We start from the raw sequence: 17575 nt of genomic DNA, 5'->3' as shown, positions 1-17575 counted from the left end.
ATCATCACTGTCACCTTCACCACCCCATCCACCCAGTGTCTGAGTCTAGTCCACATTCTCAATTTCCTTTGTCACTTGAAAACATCCTGTGAGGCAGGCCCCTGGGGGTCATATATGCTCCGCCTAGAAATCCCAGGGGCTCACGTTCTGCTGTCCATGAAGCAAGTCACCCAGGTCCCTGGACACACACAATGGTCCTTTACAGTTCATGTGTGGCACTTAGTATCGAGGTCATGGGGGCATTGTTTGAGTTGGGGGGTGTGTGTGTCCTGTCAGTCTCATCCACAGCTCTTGCTGTTTGTGTGTAGTATTTCGTGTGTGACTGGGGTGCCAGATCAGCTTTACTCTTGAGAATCCAACACACAGGTTGAGAGGTGCCGTGAGCATCCCATACTCAGGTCTTGGGACTGGGGCTCATGCAGTGTTTACTCTTTTTTTTTGGGGGGGGGGTGGTCACACCAGGCAGTGCTCAGGAGTTACTCCTGGGTCTATGCTCAGAAATCGCTCCTGGCAGGCTCGGGGGACCATATGGGATGCCGGGATTCGAACCACCGTTCTGCATGCAAGGCAAACACCCTACCTCCATGCTATATCTCCGGCCCCTCATGCAGTGTTTTGCTAGAACCTCTTCACACCCTCTAAGTGTGATCTCCTTTCACCCCCATTTTATTCTTTGTTTGGGGGCCATACCAGTGGTGCTCAAAGGTTCCTCCTGGCTCTGCTCTCAGAAATTACTCCTGGCAGGCTCAGGGGACCACATGGGATGCTGGAGATCAAACCTGGGCTGGTCCCATACAAGGGACCTGCTGGGCTATCGCTCCAGCCCCTTTATCCCTCTTAAGGATGATTTAGGGGAAATTTGAAGCATTGCTCAAATCGTGGCATGATGTCCAGGTCCAGGAACCTCCAATGCAGAAGTCTCTTCTCTGGTTTGGGGAGAGGGAGGCCCACACCCAGCAATGCTCAGGGCTGACTCTGGGCTCTGTGCTTAGGGAGCACTCCTGATAGGATGCAGAATATCATATACATTCCTGGGGCTCAAACCCCAATTATCTGCATGCAAGGCAAGTGCCATACTTACTACTCTACCTCCTTAGGCCCTAGACCTCTCTCTCTCTTGTCTGCTGAGTGTCCTTTTCAAAGCTACACTCATCCCAACTACTCCAGAAGGAGCTTTCTTATCTTCAAGATAAACCCTCTGAAATGAAGAATAATCCCGCTCTCAGGAATCACATTAATTTCTGCTTCTGCCTGTCCCTCCAGATTTTTATTATTTGCTATGTATGGGCTAAATTGGAGACACTAGATTTATTTTTATTCTCCAAATTTTTTTTGGTTTTGTTTTGTTTTGGGCCATGCCCAGGACTTACTCCTGCCTTTGTGTTCAGGGATCACTGGGCGATACTGGACCATATGGGATGCTGGGGAAGCCTAGGTTGGCTGCGTGCAAGGCAAACACTCTCCCCCCTATACTACCTCTCCAGCCCCTCCAGTGGGTTATTTAAGAGTTATGTATGATCCTGTCTGTGAAAGTCTTCATATCCATAGTATAGCCAGCAGATCTATCCTGTGGATTAAGTTGCTGCTAAGACCAATTTGGAATGGTAGTGAGTGAGAGAAATAGAATGTCTGTCTTGAATGCAGGCAAGGGGTCGGGGAGGAGGGAGATGGAGGGCATTGGTGGTGGGAATGTTGCACTGGTGAAGGGGGGTGCACTTTTTATGACTGAAACCCAACTACAATCATGTTTAATCAAGGTGCTTAAAGATATGTATTTTAAAGAAAGCTGCCTCAAGAGGGCGCTCCATGCAAGCCTGAGCTCAGTCCTGAAATCAGGAGTCAACTTAAACATTGAGGCTGGTTTTCGGAGGCTCCTCTACCTCAACAAAATGATCTTGTTGAGTTCATAGACGAAGCCTGAGGAAATAAGATAGAAGTAAAGGAATCTGAATTCATAGGATGGAGTCTGTGAAGATCAGGAATTCAGGATCCATGTAAATGGCTCCAACATCAGAAAAACTCACATAACTTGTAGCATCTGGAGTCAGGTGGGATCCTAAGGAAACAGGGAGAGTCGTCTTTCCCTATTGTCAAGAATTTGGGCACAGGATGGGACAGTGGGGCCAGAATTTCTTTTCTTCCCCTGACCTAGACGGATGAATGGTTGCTGTTTCCAGAAATGGAGGGTCATGGATTTTTAATCAAGTGTCATGTTAGCACTGCACTTCTCAGGAAAATGCAGACAACCCACTCAAAAGACAGATGGACACGAGAAAAAAATGTATTTCTTTGGATTGGTTGGGGGCCATGCCTTGCTGTGCTCAGGGGTTACTCCTGGCTTTGCACTCAGGAATCATTCCTGGCTGTGTTGGAGATGGGATGCCAAGGATCAAACCTAGGTCAGTCTCATGTAAGGCAAATGCCCTACCTAATGTAATATTTTTCTGATACCCACAGATTAAAATTTGGATCTTAAAAGTGCTTTTTTCAAGGAAAGGGTAAGAAAAGGAGAATACATGAAATAAAAAATAAACCCAGACAGGGCAAAAAGGAAATCAATCAAATAGCAGACTGAACCCCAAGCACATTAATAATTAACATTAATGAAAATTCATTAAGCACCTCTGTTATAGGTAGTGCCTGCTCAATTGTAGGAATAAGATTCAAGGACGTTTGGTTGCCTAAAATACAAAGCCAGGCAGGTCAAAGGTTGAGTGCGGACACTCATGAGAGCTGGAGGGGCCATTCTCATCAGGCAAGTAGTGAATGGTATTGCTTTAGAAGCTAAGGGGACTCTCCGGGGGTACTTGGCAGCTGTAGATCTGCTTATACTTGATAAATGAACAAGAAAGAGAGAGAAGAGAGAGAGCACGCAACACTCAACAGGCTAGAGCATGTGCTTTGCATGCAGGAGGTCTGGGTTCCATCTTAGCACTGCTTGCTTAGTCTTCTAAGCACCACTGGAAATGAGCCTGAGCACAAAGCCCAGAGTAGACTCTAAGCATCACCAGGTGTGCTTCCCAAACAAAACATAAATAGTGGAAGACAATATGGACAAAATTTAAGAGAAGGGATTATCAAAGTAGCAGAGGGGTTATGTGCTGACCCCCAACACCCTGTATGAACCCTCAAGTATCATCAGGAGTGATCTTTATTTTTTTTTTTTAATCAAGAGTGATCCTTAAGCACAGCATCAGTTGTAAGCCCTGAGCATTGCCAAGTGTGGTCCTCATTCTCCACTCCTCTCAGTCCTCTACAAATAAACAAAAAACCAGAACATAAGGGAATAACAGATAATTTACAGTCATGCTGCTCAGCCAGGGATCCGAGAGTCACCAATCACACATGCTGGGCTGTTCCTCCCTAGCTGACACCCGGGCTGCCCTCTGAGCCACCTGCCTCTCCACCTCCCCAACAGAGGCCTTGAGACAGGTCTGCAAGAGTGGGAGCACCTGGTCTTTGCAAATGAGCTTGACTTTCCTCCCTGCACCCAAGCATACCCTCAGCTCTTTAGTCTAGACAGGCTGTTCCTGGCCAACAGAGTGAATGGTTGTACCCATATCAGGCACGGCCACTTCTGCAAGGAGGGACTGGAACTGTGGGAGCCCCAGGCTGGGACTGTGGGCTCCTTTCCATGAGCTAGAGCTGGGAGTTTATTTTATTTTGGAGCCACACCCAGCAACTGCATGCTCAGGGGTTACTCGTGGCTCCGCACTCAGCAGTGGTGGTGGTGGTGGTAGGGGCTTATGAGATGTGGATGTGGATATATATGGATATAGGATGGAGCTGAGAGTTTTAACTGCAAGTGATGCAATGAGATGCAGTCTCGGGGGGATCCGTTCTACCTGACCTGAGCTCTGCCCCATAAAGAGGCCCCTCCCTCTGGTCCATATCCAGCCTCTTCCTGGCCACTCTCCAACTCTCAGCCCAGCTGAGGGAGGGCATGTCAGGAGTGCAGCTTTCCCATCTATAGAACAAACAGAATTTGAACATTGTGGTCACGGTATTTAGATAATTCAGTTAGCAAAATATCTTCATGGTTTTGTGTTCAAATGAGCCACTAGCTCATTTGAACCTCAAAGTGATCCTTTTTTTGATGTTTGGGTCCCAGGTACTTGGTGGTTTCTGTTGGTTGGGGTCACTGATTGTGGTGATGGGGGACAATGTGATGTGGAAATGCCACCATGAGAAACTTACTTCCAGCCTGTTGAGCTATCTCCCTGGTCTGTCTGTCTGTCTGTCTGTCTTTCTTTCTTTCTTTCTTTCTTTCTTTCTTTCTTTCTTTCTTTCTTTCTTTCTTTCTTTCTTTCTTTCTTTCTTTCTTTCTTTCTTTCTTTCTTTCTTTCTTTCCTTCCTTTCTTTCTTCTTTCTCTTTCTTTTTCTTTCTTCCTTCCCACCTTTCTTTCTTTTTGCTTTTTGGGCCACACTTGGTGGCGCTCAGGGATTACTCCTGGCTCTATGCTCAGGATTCACTCCTGGTGAGCTTAGTGGATCATATGGGCAAGGCAAAGTCCTCCCCACTGTGCCATCACTCCGGCTCCTGTCATTCCTATTTCTACATTCATGTTTTCTGAGTTCAGCATGAGCTTTCCCACCTAATTTGAAAGGAGATCAAAGATGGATCCACTCTCTGCCAACATGGCCCCATTCTTAGATATTGGGACAAGGCCAGCATAAGAAGGGATGCCAAATCTCAGAAATGGGATCTTTGGCTGTTCGAAGGAAATAGCCAAGCTCAAAGTATTCTGGAGGAGCAAGGAGAAGATGGAATGACTAAAATGGGTTGACTCAGAGAGGAGCTGGTTTTCACTGGGATTATTTCCTCTGTGGACCAGTAGCATCCTATAGGGTTAAGAAATCAAGCCCAGAGCAGCCAGACAAAACTCTGGGACTGATCCCTGGACCAGAGAGAAGACTCTGGACACAGACTGGAGACTCGACCCCCCTTCCTTGCTGGGTGCTGCCAGGTTCCCGAGCTCAAGCTTTTATTTTCAGAATCAAGGTGGTGATAAGGGCACTATTTGTTTCTCCTGTACAGACATTTGCATCCATTGTTTTTCTCATCTGGCTTCCTCAGATAGCTCCGTAATTCGACCTAAAGCCAGAGAGAGCCTTTGTGCAGCTTCCAAAGTCCTCTTTGGTCCCAGGGGTCCGTCCCCAGAAGCAAGGCTTTTTCTCATATTGGTTTGAGTGAAAGAAATAGAATGAAAGAAGAGCTTTTCCCTCCCAAATTCTATCTCCCATGCCACTTCCCCCAAATTTTATTGCTGCTCTGATAAAGAAGGGGGGAAGTCCCCCCCCCCATCAGTTCAAAATTAACTCTTTAAATCATGGACATCACTAAATCATCACTTCTCTTCTAAGTGACACAATCTCACCTCCCTAGACGGAAAAAAGGGAGAAAGAGAGAAAGAGGGAAGCATTTGGAGTAGTTGATTCCTTAAAAACATGAAGAAAGGGGGAATAGGAGAAAGCTTTTGTTGTTTTTGGTCTTTAGTTTGGGGCCACACTCAGCAGTGCTCAGGGCTTCCTCCTGGCTCTGTGCTCAGGGATCATTCCTGTTGGAACTCCGGGGAACCATTTATAGTTCCAGGGATCAAACCTGGGTCAGCTGCATGCAAGGAACGTGCTTTACTCATGTCCTCCCTAGCCAACCCCTTTGTTCTCGTTTTCTTTTTCTGGGAACACACCCAGCAGTGCTCAGGAGCCACATCTGGTGGTCCTCTGGGGATCAGATGCATTGCAAGGATTCAAACTTACATGCCAGGCAAGTGCCTTACCCTTTATCCTATGTTTTCAGCAGGGGAAAAGCTTTCTCTTGCAGGGTGGTTAAAGAGTTAGAAATTGTGGCATTGTCATGGAGAAGCACCCAGGGTCCCATTCATTTTGTGACCTTGGGTCTCTCCTGACACTCAGTTCCTTGTGTCTTGCCTGGGGTCACCTTCTCCCTCCTGGCCGTGGATCTTTGGTTTCTCCTTAAGCTTACGTGACCATCTGTTCTTCAATATCCTCTCTCCCAGTGAGGTCAACGTTGAGTTGAGTTTGAGAACCCTATCTGATGAAGGCATGCAAGACTTTTCCTTTGTGTCACATCTGAGAATGCTCAGGGGATCCTATGTGGGGCTGGGGATTCGAATTCAGGCCACAGCCACATCAACCATAAAGCTTCCCTTCTTAGGCTCTGACTGGAAGATGCTTGCTGGCTAAGTACCACATCCTTCTGCTTTCCTTTCCCATCTGGGCAGCTGGCTCCAGTTTTGGGAGAATCTGTCTTTGTTTTTCTGCAACTTTGGTCACAATTGTGCCAACCATGTTGTCGTGTCTGTGTTGTTCACACATGCCCACAGCAGCAGCCCTGCAGCCCTGGCATTGGGAATGGCCCACCTGTGACATTGGGACAGAGCTGGAGGCAGAGCTGGGAATCTGACTCAGCATTCTCCTCACGGGTGGGAGGGGCTTGGTTACTTTAGCTGTCCCCTGACATTTGGGAGAGCAGGGGAGGGGCTCCAGAAGGAAGTCCTTTTGTTGCTGTTGTTGATATTGTTTTGGAGCCACACCTGGCAGTGCTCAGGGCTTACTCCTAGCTCTGCACAAGGATCACTCCTGGTAGTTCAGGGGTCCATATGGGATGTCAGGGTCAAACCCAGTTAGCTGCGTGCAAGGCAAGTGCCCTTCCTCCTGAACTATCATCCCAGCCCTCTCTCTCTCTCTCTCTCTCTCTCTCTCTCTCTCTCTCTCTCTCTCTCTCTCTCTCTCTCTCTCTCTCTCTCCCACACACACACACACACACACACACACACACACACCTTCCAGCAGTGCTCAGGAGTTACTCTTGGTTCTATGCTCTGTATTGCTCCTGACAGGCTCGGGGGACCATATGGGATGCCAAGATTCGGACAATCTTCCTGCATGCAAGGCAAACACCCCACCTCCATGTTATCTCTCCGGCCTCACAAGATAATTTATCATTTAATAAATTTTTTTTAGAAAGCTGTAAGAGGAGAGAGATAGGCCATATATGAGAGAACATGGGCTTCACCAAAGTGGAATTATGCAAACAAGGAAACCAGCAAATGAGGTGAAGAGAGAGAACACGGGCTTGCAGAGTGGAGTAAAACTTTAGAGAAAACTTTAACTGATGTCCGTGAGCCATGGAGGGGAGTGTTTCCTGCTTGGACCCTCCTGACTCTTGAGTTGCTGGCGACTATTCTTTTCGGGGTCTGTCTCCCCCAAGTACTTCCAAAGGGATGTTAGAGACACAAAGGAGAAGCATGTGTGTCTTCATGTGTCCCATCATGAGTGACTTCAACTTCATTTGAAATGGCGGCGGAAGAATATTTCCAAGTCAAATGGCAACGTGGCAGAAATTGAGCTACAAATTACACAGAGGCTGAGTGGAGACCCCTGAGAGGCCAGCGTGCCCTCCACATCCAAATTCTTCCTGCTACAAATGCCTCCGTGTTTGCATGGGGTGTGTGTGTGTGTGTGTGTGTGTGTGTGTGTGTGTGTTGGAACATGGGGTAGATGGAAAGATGGGGTTGCCCGCCCCATGTCCCAATGCCTAGAAGGACCCAGCCCTAGGCTGTGTTTCCACGACTAGGCCTTCTTCTTCTGGCATCTGCTCTCCTATTTGCTCACTCAAGGGACCCAAGGCGCATATTTGGAATTTTGGCTGAATCATGTGACTTCCCCTTTCTGTCTCAAGATTACCCCTCAAGCTTCCAGAAGCTCCTTGAGGGTTTAGATAGAAGTGAAGGCACCTTCTGTCTTTAATCTGTTCTTGGTCCCCCAAATCCTGGAGACTTGGACACTGTCATCTTAGCCTTTGTGAAAGCCCAGAAAACACCTCCTTGTTGAAATGCCAGCACCAGGGGGAACATTTGTGTGTGTGTGTGTGTGTGTGTGTGTGTGTGTGTGTGTGTGTGTGGATTAGGGGTGAGGAAGGGTTAACCCTCATGCACTGATGCACTGGCTTTGGGGAAGCAGACAAACAGAACAGTTCCAAAGCACATAGGTCCTTCTCCAAAATCAGCCCGACACGCCCCTCTTAATGGAGCCCCTAGACCTGCCAAATCCTGCAGCTAGTAAATCGTCCACACTTGGCCAAACCTCTCATAGCAGTCAGTCACGGAGGTCTGACTCCAATTACAGGCAGACTGAGAGCTGGAAAGGCGCACTGGAATGAAACAGGATGAGGGGAAGCAACAGCCCCTTTCAGGCCGGCCCTGGCGAGGGTGGTGAGCTCCTGGGGAGAAGTGGCCAGTGAGGTGTGGTTCCCAGGACCCCTGGGGCCACAGACAGGACATGATTCATCTCCCCCTCCCCCAGGGGCCCAGTTGTTTATCTGCTGGGAGAGAGTGGGGAGACACTGTGATTATGCTTCTTTTGAAGTGGAAACTTCTGCTGATGTTTGCACCTCCTGGAGCTCACATTCTCATTGAGGGGCCCTGAGCCCAAGGGGCTCCCTGGGCCAACATTATCCACTGTCAGCGTCCCTGTTCTCTTCATAGGCCTCATTCACCCTGTGCCATGTTTCTCTGATATGTGTTCTACTCCAAGGATGCAGAACAAGGGATTAGGTTGGAGGGCACTTGCCTTGCCCATAGTTGATCCCAGCTCAAATTCTGAGCACTTTCAGGAGTGATCCCTGAGCACAAAGCTAAAGGTGGTTCCTGAGTACAGTGTAAACTTGGTGCACTGCTGGTGGTTCTGGGTTTGACCAGAACCAAATCAAAGCCCAAATCCAAATATTTCAGAAGGGGCTGGAGCGGTGGCACAAGTGCTAAGGACGGACCGAGGTTTGATCTCCCAATGTCCCATGTAGTCCCCCAAGCCAGGAGCAATTTCTGAGCACAAAGCCAGGAGTAACCCCTGAGAATTCAGTAGCATTGATGTTGTTTCCTTCCTGGGAGAGAAGCTTGAAGCTTAATGGCCAGTCTGCAGAGCTGGAACTCCTTTCTGGAATGTGCCATACCTGGATTCTCTTCCCGATTAACCAGAGTCTCTAGTACTGTCTGGGTGTTAAGGGGGTAAAACTCCATCTAATTTCTGCTTTCTCGTCTGTGTTGCTGAGATGCACCCCAGACTGTCCCAGAGTGGTCTTGATCCGAAGGCTCTAGAACACAAAGCTAGGGACAGGAGCTGGGGGACCACAAGGTCAGGGAAACCACCATTCCCCCACCTTTATGCAGGGAGCAATGATATCTCTCTGTTCTACAGCTCATCTTGACTCTCCCTAGGTCTGGACTGAAGTTCACAGGTTCCCCTCCTCTCTTTGCATCTCTGAACGAACGTGTGGACACTTCTAGGATGCAGACACTCCTCTGCAGACATTCTCGCTCAAGTCCAGGTTTCTATTCTTTGGATGTTGGGACACTATTTTGTCTTGAGAATGTCAGTATGGTGGTGGACTAATACATTTTTCCAAGGCTTTGTTGTAACAGTTGTGGATGGAGATGTGGGGGAAAGGAGAATCTTGAGCTAAGAGCCTCCCTTCCTTCCTTTTGTTGTTGTTGCCATGATCTAGGATTTCCTCTCTCTCCCTCCTCTCTCTCTCTCTCTCTCTCTCTCTCTCTCTCTCTCTCTCTCTCTCTCTCTCTCTCTCTCTCTCTCTCTCTCTCTCTCTCTCTCTCTCTCTCTCTCTCTCTCTCTCTCTCTCTCTCTCACACACACACACACACACACGTACGTGCATCTGGTTGTGATGCCCATAAGAGGAATTTTTTTTTTGGGGGGGGTGTTGTTTTCATCACCCATCCGGTTGCTCATGCCTGGCACTCAGCAATTACTCCTGACAGTGCTTAGAGGGGAGGCTGTATGGGAAGCCAGGAATTAAACCTGGATCAGCCATATACAAGGCAGACACATTCCCTACTTGATCTACTATCACTCCAGTCCCAGAACTTACCCTTTCAGCTGCACATGCACTCACGTCTTAATCTAATGCTCTCATATGTTTGTGCAGTGCTTGCATGTAGGAAAAGAGGGGCTAGAGTGCGAGTATGGGGTTAAAGTGCTTGCCTTGCAAGCCGTCAACCCCAGGTCATCCCCAGCCTTGCAGTTTGATCCCTAACCTCTGCCAGGATTGAGCTTGAGCACAGAGCCAGAATTTGGCCCTGAGCACTGCTGGGAGTGGCTTAAACCCACCCCCCCCCCTTAAATAAAGAGATTCATTCATATTCTTTTCTTCTTATTATTATTATTAAAATCTCAGTGCTTGCATGCTGAGTGCCTGATTGTTGGTATGGCTGGAAGTGACTGGCTACAGAGCCATCAATGACTGATTTCTGGAAGACGTGGCCACATCTCACCCTTTTGTGGGCTAAAGATGGAATCAATGACTCCGAAATTAATCTCCTTGGGTTGGATGAAATTTTTAAAGGGCTGTTTGGTAATATGTTCCGATCTGTAAAAATGCCATCTACCAGTCATACAATTTCACTTAGTTTCTCCAAATTTAGGAAAGAGGAGGGAGGAAGGAAGAAAGGAAGGAAAGATGGAAGGAATTCACTTTTGCTTCATAATGAATAGATTCCTCTTTTCTTCTTTTACTCCAGTTGCCTACCAAGATTGACCCTAGGCAGGTTAACTACTTCTATAACCTACTTGCATGAAACCTGAATATTAATTAAGAAACTCAAAAGTGAGAGATGCTGGATCTTTGCTGTCAGCAAGTCCAAGGAATGAATTTCAGACAAAGGTGTTTGAGCATTCCCAGTGCCCCCAGGCCCAGCTCTGGTCCTTGGGAGGCAGCAGCATTGAGACATGGACTGTGCTGGGCCACCCAGAGGCCAAAGTCCCAGGGGCTGGGAAGGAGCCAGGCTCAGGGTGGGGACTTGGGCAGCACAGAGTGGGGAGCTGTTATAGGTGGGCATGGCCCAGCACCTTCACCTTGGTGACTGGTTTCCCTTACTGGCCTTACCCTCTTGTTTAGTCAGGCACACCTTGGGTGCATTTGGCTCATAGTTGATGTATATGTGGCACATATTCGTTATAGGCTGGATGCACGCCTGGCTTACATTTAGCATATATTGGGTGCATGTCGGTACATTTGGCTGACACACTGCCAGGCACTCATTTGGCACTCAGACCGCTGGTAAGGGAAGTTACCAGTAAGGCCCAGTTCCCCTAGGCTCTGCACAACTTATGGCAGAAGGCACAGACATTGCAACAGAAGTGGCAACCTAGTGTAAGAATTGGCCTCAGGGGCCAGAGCAGTGGCGCAAGAGGTCAGTGCCTTGCCCACTCTAGCCTAGGATGAACTATGGTTTGATTTCCCTACATCCTATATGGTCCCCCAATCCAGGAGCAAATTCTGAGCGCATAGCCAGGAGTAACCCCTGAGCATCACCGGGTGTGGCCTAAAAACCATAAATAAATAAATAAATAAATAAATAAATAAATAAATAAATAAATAAATAAATAAAAGAATTGGCTTCAATGAATCAAGGTCTGGACCCCGAGTGGGCAGCAAAGTGATATCTTATGCTTTGGAGTTTCAGGAGCTCTGAAAACAAGACTTAGTTTCCTTGAATCCAACAATGGTCACTGATTTTTTTTTTCTTCGAGGTTGAACCCTTGGATGGTCAGGGGGTTGCACATGAGGCATGGAGTGAAGAGGCTTTGGTTCACAGAACCCAGCATACAGTGGGAAATTAGAATAGACGACATAACAGGGTCACTGGAAAGGGAAGGATGACCAGAAAAGAGGGGGTACAAGGCTGGGAGAGTGGGGGAGACACAGAATCACTCTTACGACCAAATCTGCCAAAATGTTTGCAACTGATATCTCGACTGATGAGTCCCACAGTACTTTGGCGGGGCCCAACAGATACACAAATGGTTGGTGGCTGATGTGGAAGGCCCAGACTTCTTGTCAGATTGGACTCAGCATGGGCCATGAACTGGTGTAACCATTTGCTAGGACCATTATTACAGTGCCAGGACAGAGCAATGAGCTCAGCCTTTGCTTGTGCAAATCCTCCTGCCTCTGAGGAGGCGATGGGCTAGTGTGGAGAGCCTGGCAGATCCATTTTTAAGTACACTTTCTAACTGTTGCCGTGGGTCTGAGGAGGTGGAAAAATGAAAAAGATTTAAGCTTACTGTTGAATTAGCTTTCCGCTCCAACTTTCCATGACTAATGGAAAGAGGAAGAGAGAAAAAAATCAATGACCATTGTTGAGTTCAAGGAAACTAAGTCTTGCTTTCAGGTCAATTATACCAAAGACTAAAAAGGAAAGAGACTAACTCATGGGCACCAGACACTATTCATTCTTTTTCAGGAAAGGTCTGGCAACACCTGGCAGTGCTCAGAGCTTATTCCAGGCTCTGCATTTAGGAATCACTCCTGGCAGGCTCTGGGGATCCTGTTGGATGGCAGGGATCAAGCTCAGGTTGGCCACATGCAAGGCAAGGGCCCTTTCGCTGTACTATTGTTCTGGTTCATAGGAAAGCTCATTTTTTCATTAGTTTCCTTTCTAGTCTTCCTGAGGTATGATGCCCATAAAGATGCCAAATAAGAAGGGCAGGCAGATATATGAACTGAATTTATAGAAGCAGGTGAAAAATAAAATCCAGTTCCATCTATTCTTTTCGATCACCATATTGTTTTCAAATGCATGTACATTTTGTCCAGGTGCTCTGGGGGAAGTAGCTTTGAAATGCTCCAAGCTAGAATTAGATTTGGGTGGTTCTTCGTGGCCACCTGCCATGGCTCAGGTTCCTGGGAAATCCCTGTTTCTCCATACTAGAATGTGGAAGGCCGTGGAGCATCTTCCTGGATTCAGGATCCTGGGGCTCACAGAAGAGAGAAAAGAACCTTGTTGATTTCTGGACCATGCAGACTACTCATTCACTGACCTGGCACAGGGGGCTGGGAGAACACAAAGATCTGTGTTTCTCCACTCTGGCTTTCTGGGTGCAAGAATGCCCTCCAGGTCCAAACATGCATATGAAAGAATGTTAGAAAGGAAGCAGATCGCTTACCATCTTTCACCCTCTTGGGTTGTGTTTATTGGGATTGGAAACCTTTCTGGCCCAAAGGCTTGTGGCTTTGGCCTGCTCCTTACATGTCTGTGCTCAACAACCCTCTGTGAAAATAAACAGAGAAGGGTGAAATATTTCTTTCCGCTTTTACCCCCTCCCTCAAATTGGAAAAAAAAAAAAAAAAGAGCAAAGAGAGACCAGAGGGGCATGAAAGCAGGCAGCCATGCAGGTCTGCATAGCTGGCTAGGAGCCCAGAGCCTGGTAGACTGCAGAGAAAGAGAACTGTGTGCTCCCTCCCCCATAGGCTTATTGTCTAGTTGGATTTTCCTGGGTGTTTTCTCTCACCTCTCTCCTATCAAGAGAGGAAATTGTGAGCTGCTCTGATCTTGATTAAAATTTACCAACCAGGAACAAAACCAGGGAGCTGGTGTGTTCGAGATATTATGTTCTGCAGTTTCTTTTCAATTTTTCTTAAAATTTATTTAAAGCACCATGATTTACAGTTATTCATTGCTGAGTTTTAGACATACAGTGTTTCAGCATCCATCTTATCACTAGTGTTAACTTCCCTCCACAAATGTTCCCAGAATCCATCCTGTACCTCCCCCATAGCCTCATATCTCTACTCTAGCCTGCCATCTTAATGGGCATATTTTTGAGTTTGATTTTTTTTTTTTGGTTTTTGGGTCACACCTGGCGGTGCTCAGGGATTACTCCTGGCTATCTGCTCAGAAATAGCTCCTAGCAGTTACAGGGGACCATATGGGACACCAGGATTCGAACCAACCACCATTGGTCCTGGATCGGCTGCTTGCAAGGCAAACGCTGCTGTGCTATCTCTCCGGGCCCTTGAGTTTGGTTATTAAAGTCATGATTTCAGTGTTGTTGACTCCGTGGTTTGGCTATTTAGTCTGTCCTTCACACCACCAATGCACCTGAGTCCCCCTTGGGCTCTGTCCCCTGTTATTTCACATCTGTCTTTCTTTTCCTCCACTCAATTTCTTTCCTTCTCACTATACTCTTGTTTTAAACAACCCCTATTTAAACCATGGTATTCCCTTGGTATTCTAGATACCACATGTAAGTGATATCATCCTGTATTTATCCATCTTCTTCTGATGTACTTCATTTAACTTGATATCTTTCAGTTCTATCCATGTGGCAGCAAATGGCATGATTACATCATTCCTGATAGCCTACAGTAGTATTCTATTGTATGATGTACCACATCTGGCAAATCTATTAGAGCCTCCTGCTGCCAGCACAGAGGTTATTTGCCATCAAACTCTTTAGAGGGGCCAGAGCAGTGGCGCGGTGGTAGGGCATTTGCCTTGTGAGTGGCTGACCTAGGACGGACCGCAGTTTGATCCCTCAGGATCGCATGTGGTCTCCCAAGTCAGGAGCAATTTCTGAGCACATAGCCAGGAATAACCTCTGAGCATCACCAGGTGTGGCCCAAAAACCAAAAACAAACAAACAAACAAACAAAAAACAATCTCTTTAGAACACTTTGTCCAGTGGTGCTGATCTAGGCATAGCCAACGATATGTTCTGGTAGGCAAGGAACATACAGGAATATAACCATGGATTCAGTGGTTTCTACTCTTTCTGTCTGTGATGCTTGGAAATAACTTATGATTGATGGCTGTCTTAATAGTTTTATATTGCAGCACATGAATGATACTGAGGACACATTTCTTTTAAAGTCCCATTGGTTGAGTCAGGCCACACAATCAGGGGCACAGCTTAATAAGTTACAAAGCTCATCTGTGTGTGCACCCCAACCTTGGACCCTGAGAGTGGTATCGCTGGATCATAAGGAAGCTCAATTTCTATTTCTATATTTTGAGGAATATTGTTTTCCATTTCAGGTTAACTGTGAGAAGTCGAATTAAAGGGAGGGAGCCAGGAGAGAGAGAGAGAGAGAGAGAGAGAGAGAGAGAGAGAGAGAGAGAGAGAGGAGAGAGAGAGGAGAGAGAGAGAGAGAGAGAGAGAGAGAGAGAGAGAGAGAGAGAGAGAGAGAGAGATGTTCAGATGTTGGCTACAAACCAGCCAAGCACAGAAACACTTTGTTCTTCACATCTCCCAAGGTGGTGACAGGCTTAGTGCTAGTGATAGTCAAGTACAACCTTTGCATGTTGATATCTGAGTTTGAGCCCCAGAACCATAAAACAGAAGAAAAGTCCATTTGTATGTCTTCTGTTCTGAAGAACAATTATTCAAATCTCTACCATACCAACATTGATCTCGAAATCGTGGGTTAGACCTGAGTCCTTTGTCTCAAAAGAAAGCCCTGTGCCAAGCAGCCTCTCAGAAAACATCACATGCACTTTCATTTGCTGGTGGGCAGATATGGTTCATTCCTTTACATTTGTTTAGTTTTTAGGAGGCCATACCAACTAGTGCTCCAGGGCTGAAAGTGAGTCACTTGGGGGGGTGTAGGTAGTGCTGGATTTGAACCTGAGGCTCCCTTTGAGTCATTTTCTTGGCTCACAAATACTGTTCATTTTCTTAGTTGATAATGTACTAGCATCAGATCACAATAGCTAAAATAAGGAGTATTGCAGAGACCTTTCAGTTCATGAAGTCCTTCACCATTCTACTCCCTGTGTTTTGTTCCCACTTCTGGATTGTGCATGGTAGGTACAAGGGGTCAAATGGGGGTGGGCTATGTGCAAGGCCATGGAGTATGATTTCCACAGCTGCCTCTGCTTTCTCTTCATCTGTTCCTAAGTCCAGGGAGCTTCTTGAAGCCTTTGTACTTTGTAGAGACAAAGCCCAGAAGGTGGGAAGAAAACAGGCACAAGGCCCTCATCAGTGTTTTCTCTGCAGTTTAGAATGTTCATCAGAGACTGTTAAGAGTACCTGATTTGGGCTAGAGAGAGAGTAAAGGAAAGATAGTATAGGAGAGATAGTGCAGACCAGAGAGTACAAGAAAGATGGCGATTGCCTGATTTTGAACACGAAGGATGAGATGGAACAGGAGGAGAGTACAGGAATGATAATACAAGATATTTCAGTACAGGAGAGGTAGTACAGGAGTTGTAAGGAGAGATGTAAGGTAGTACAGGAAATGTACAGGAGAGTATAGGAGAGGTAATACAGGAGATTACAGTACAGGGGAGGTACTACAGGAGAGATGAGCATCGTGTGGTGTGGCCCCCAAACCAAAACCAAAGACTATGCACGGACATTTATATTAAAACGACAGACATTGTAGTGGCAGGTCCATGGTGATTCAGATACCTCTGGGAACTAGTGGGTGGTGAAGATTTCTCTCAAGCAGACCCATTTCTAGGATGCCAGCCACTTCTGTGAGCCAAGTGGGTTTGAGTGAATTCGAGTTCCATGATTCTGAGGTCACCTCCTGAAGCTCCAAGCCCCATGTTCCTGAGTTAACGTCACCTCCTAAAGTCCTGAGTTCCACAGTTCTCTGTCATAACCTTCAGAAGGCCCGCTCTTTGGCCTTCAGAACCGGTGGCTTGGTGGCTTCATTGTGTTCTTCCCAGGTTACAGAGATACTCTGCACCCCTCGATTGTCCTCTCCAATGCCAGGAACTTTCATTTCTTGGTGTGGCATGCCCAGATGTGCTCAGGCCTCTGCGCTCTTGGATAACTCCTGGTGGTGCTGGTGATGGTGGGTGCTGTGCAGTGCCTGACCGAAATCAGTTAGCTGTGAGCAAGGCAAACACCTCTACTCTACCTGCCGAACTCTGGCTCCACCCCAGGAAACACGGGCCAAGCCTTTCTTGCTGGGGGAGCCTAAGCCTCATGGTGTCTGTTATCTGTATCTCATAAGGCAAACTGTGCATTAATGTGGTATGACTTAGGCACTCTGAAGAGTAATTTAATAAACCCACTTACTATTTTCTTCCAGGACAGAAGGAGCCAGAGAGGATGGAGCGTGAAGACTTTCCTTCATCTGGCACCTGCTTCCATTGAGAGGTAAGTGCTAAGCTGCTACCAGGTCTGCACAAGCTGGGTGAAAGCAGCAGCCAGGAAGTCCCCCCAGCATGGCACCCCTAGTTACCTCGGCTGGTGTCTGGGCAACATGTGGTACCTGATGTGGAGAAACTCAGGGCTGGTTTCTGCCAGGGCCTCCATGACACCCAAATTCCCCTCCTTCCCAGCATAGCCCCTGCAGAGATTTGGTGGAAAGGGAAGCAGACCCCGAGGAGCTGATCAGCTTCAGTTTCTGCATGGCCCCAGGGCTCATAGAGGGACAAACTCAGCCCCCAGCTGCAGCTGCTCACTGAAGAAGTCTCCAGGCCCCGCTCTGATTTCTGCCCTCCTGCCATTTATTGTCTTTTTTTTTTTTTTCTCTTTTATTTGGGGGCCATACCTGGTAATGTTCAGTGGTTACTTCTGGCTCTGTGCTAAAGGATTGCGCCTGTTGGTTCATGGGAGCCCCTATTGGCATGCCTGGGATTGAGCCCTGGTAGGCTGCTTGCAGGGCAACCCCTCTGCCTGCTGTACTATCACCCGGGTCCCTGCACTCTCCACCTTGAATAGAGTCCTAGCTTCCTCTGCCATCTGCTCCAGAATTCCTTCTCCTGTGGCTCTCCAGGGCTCTGTGTGGGGTTTATGGCCT

At 47.3% G+C, this 17575-nt stretch overlaps 1 protein-coding gene across 1 annotated transcript in view; it reads left to right on the top strand.

The window, feature by feature from the left end:
* The window catches only part of SCAF8 (SR-related CTD associated factor 8), a 127730-nt gene extending 110800 nt beyond the window's left edge, over nt 1–16930 (top strand). The window contains exon 20 of the mRNA XM_049765322.1: nt 16879–16930. The gene's annotated coding sequence lies outside the window, so the exon portion shown is untranslated. The remainder of the gene's footprint in view (nt 1–16878) is intronic.
* The last annotated feature ends 645 nt before the right edge of the window (nt 16931–17575 follow it).

The sequence above is a fragment of the Suncus etruscus genome, chromosome 18 (assembly GCF_024139225.1).
Source record: "Suncus etruscus isolate mSunEtr1 chromosome 18, mSunEtr1.pri.cur, whole genome shotgun sequence".
NCBI lineage: Eukaryota > Metazoa > Chordata > Mammalia > Eulipotyphla > Soricidae > Suncus > Suncus etruscus.
Note: the sequence above shows the minus strand (reverse complement) of the source record. Positions and strands in the feature narration are given on the sequence as shown.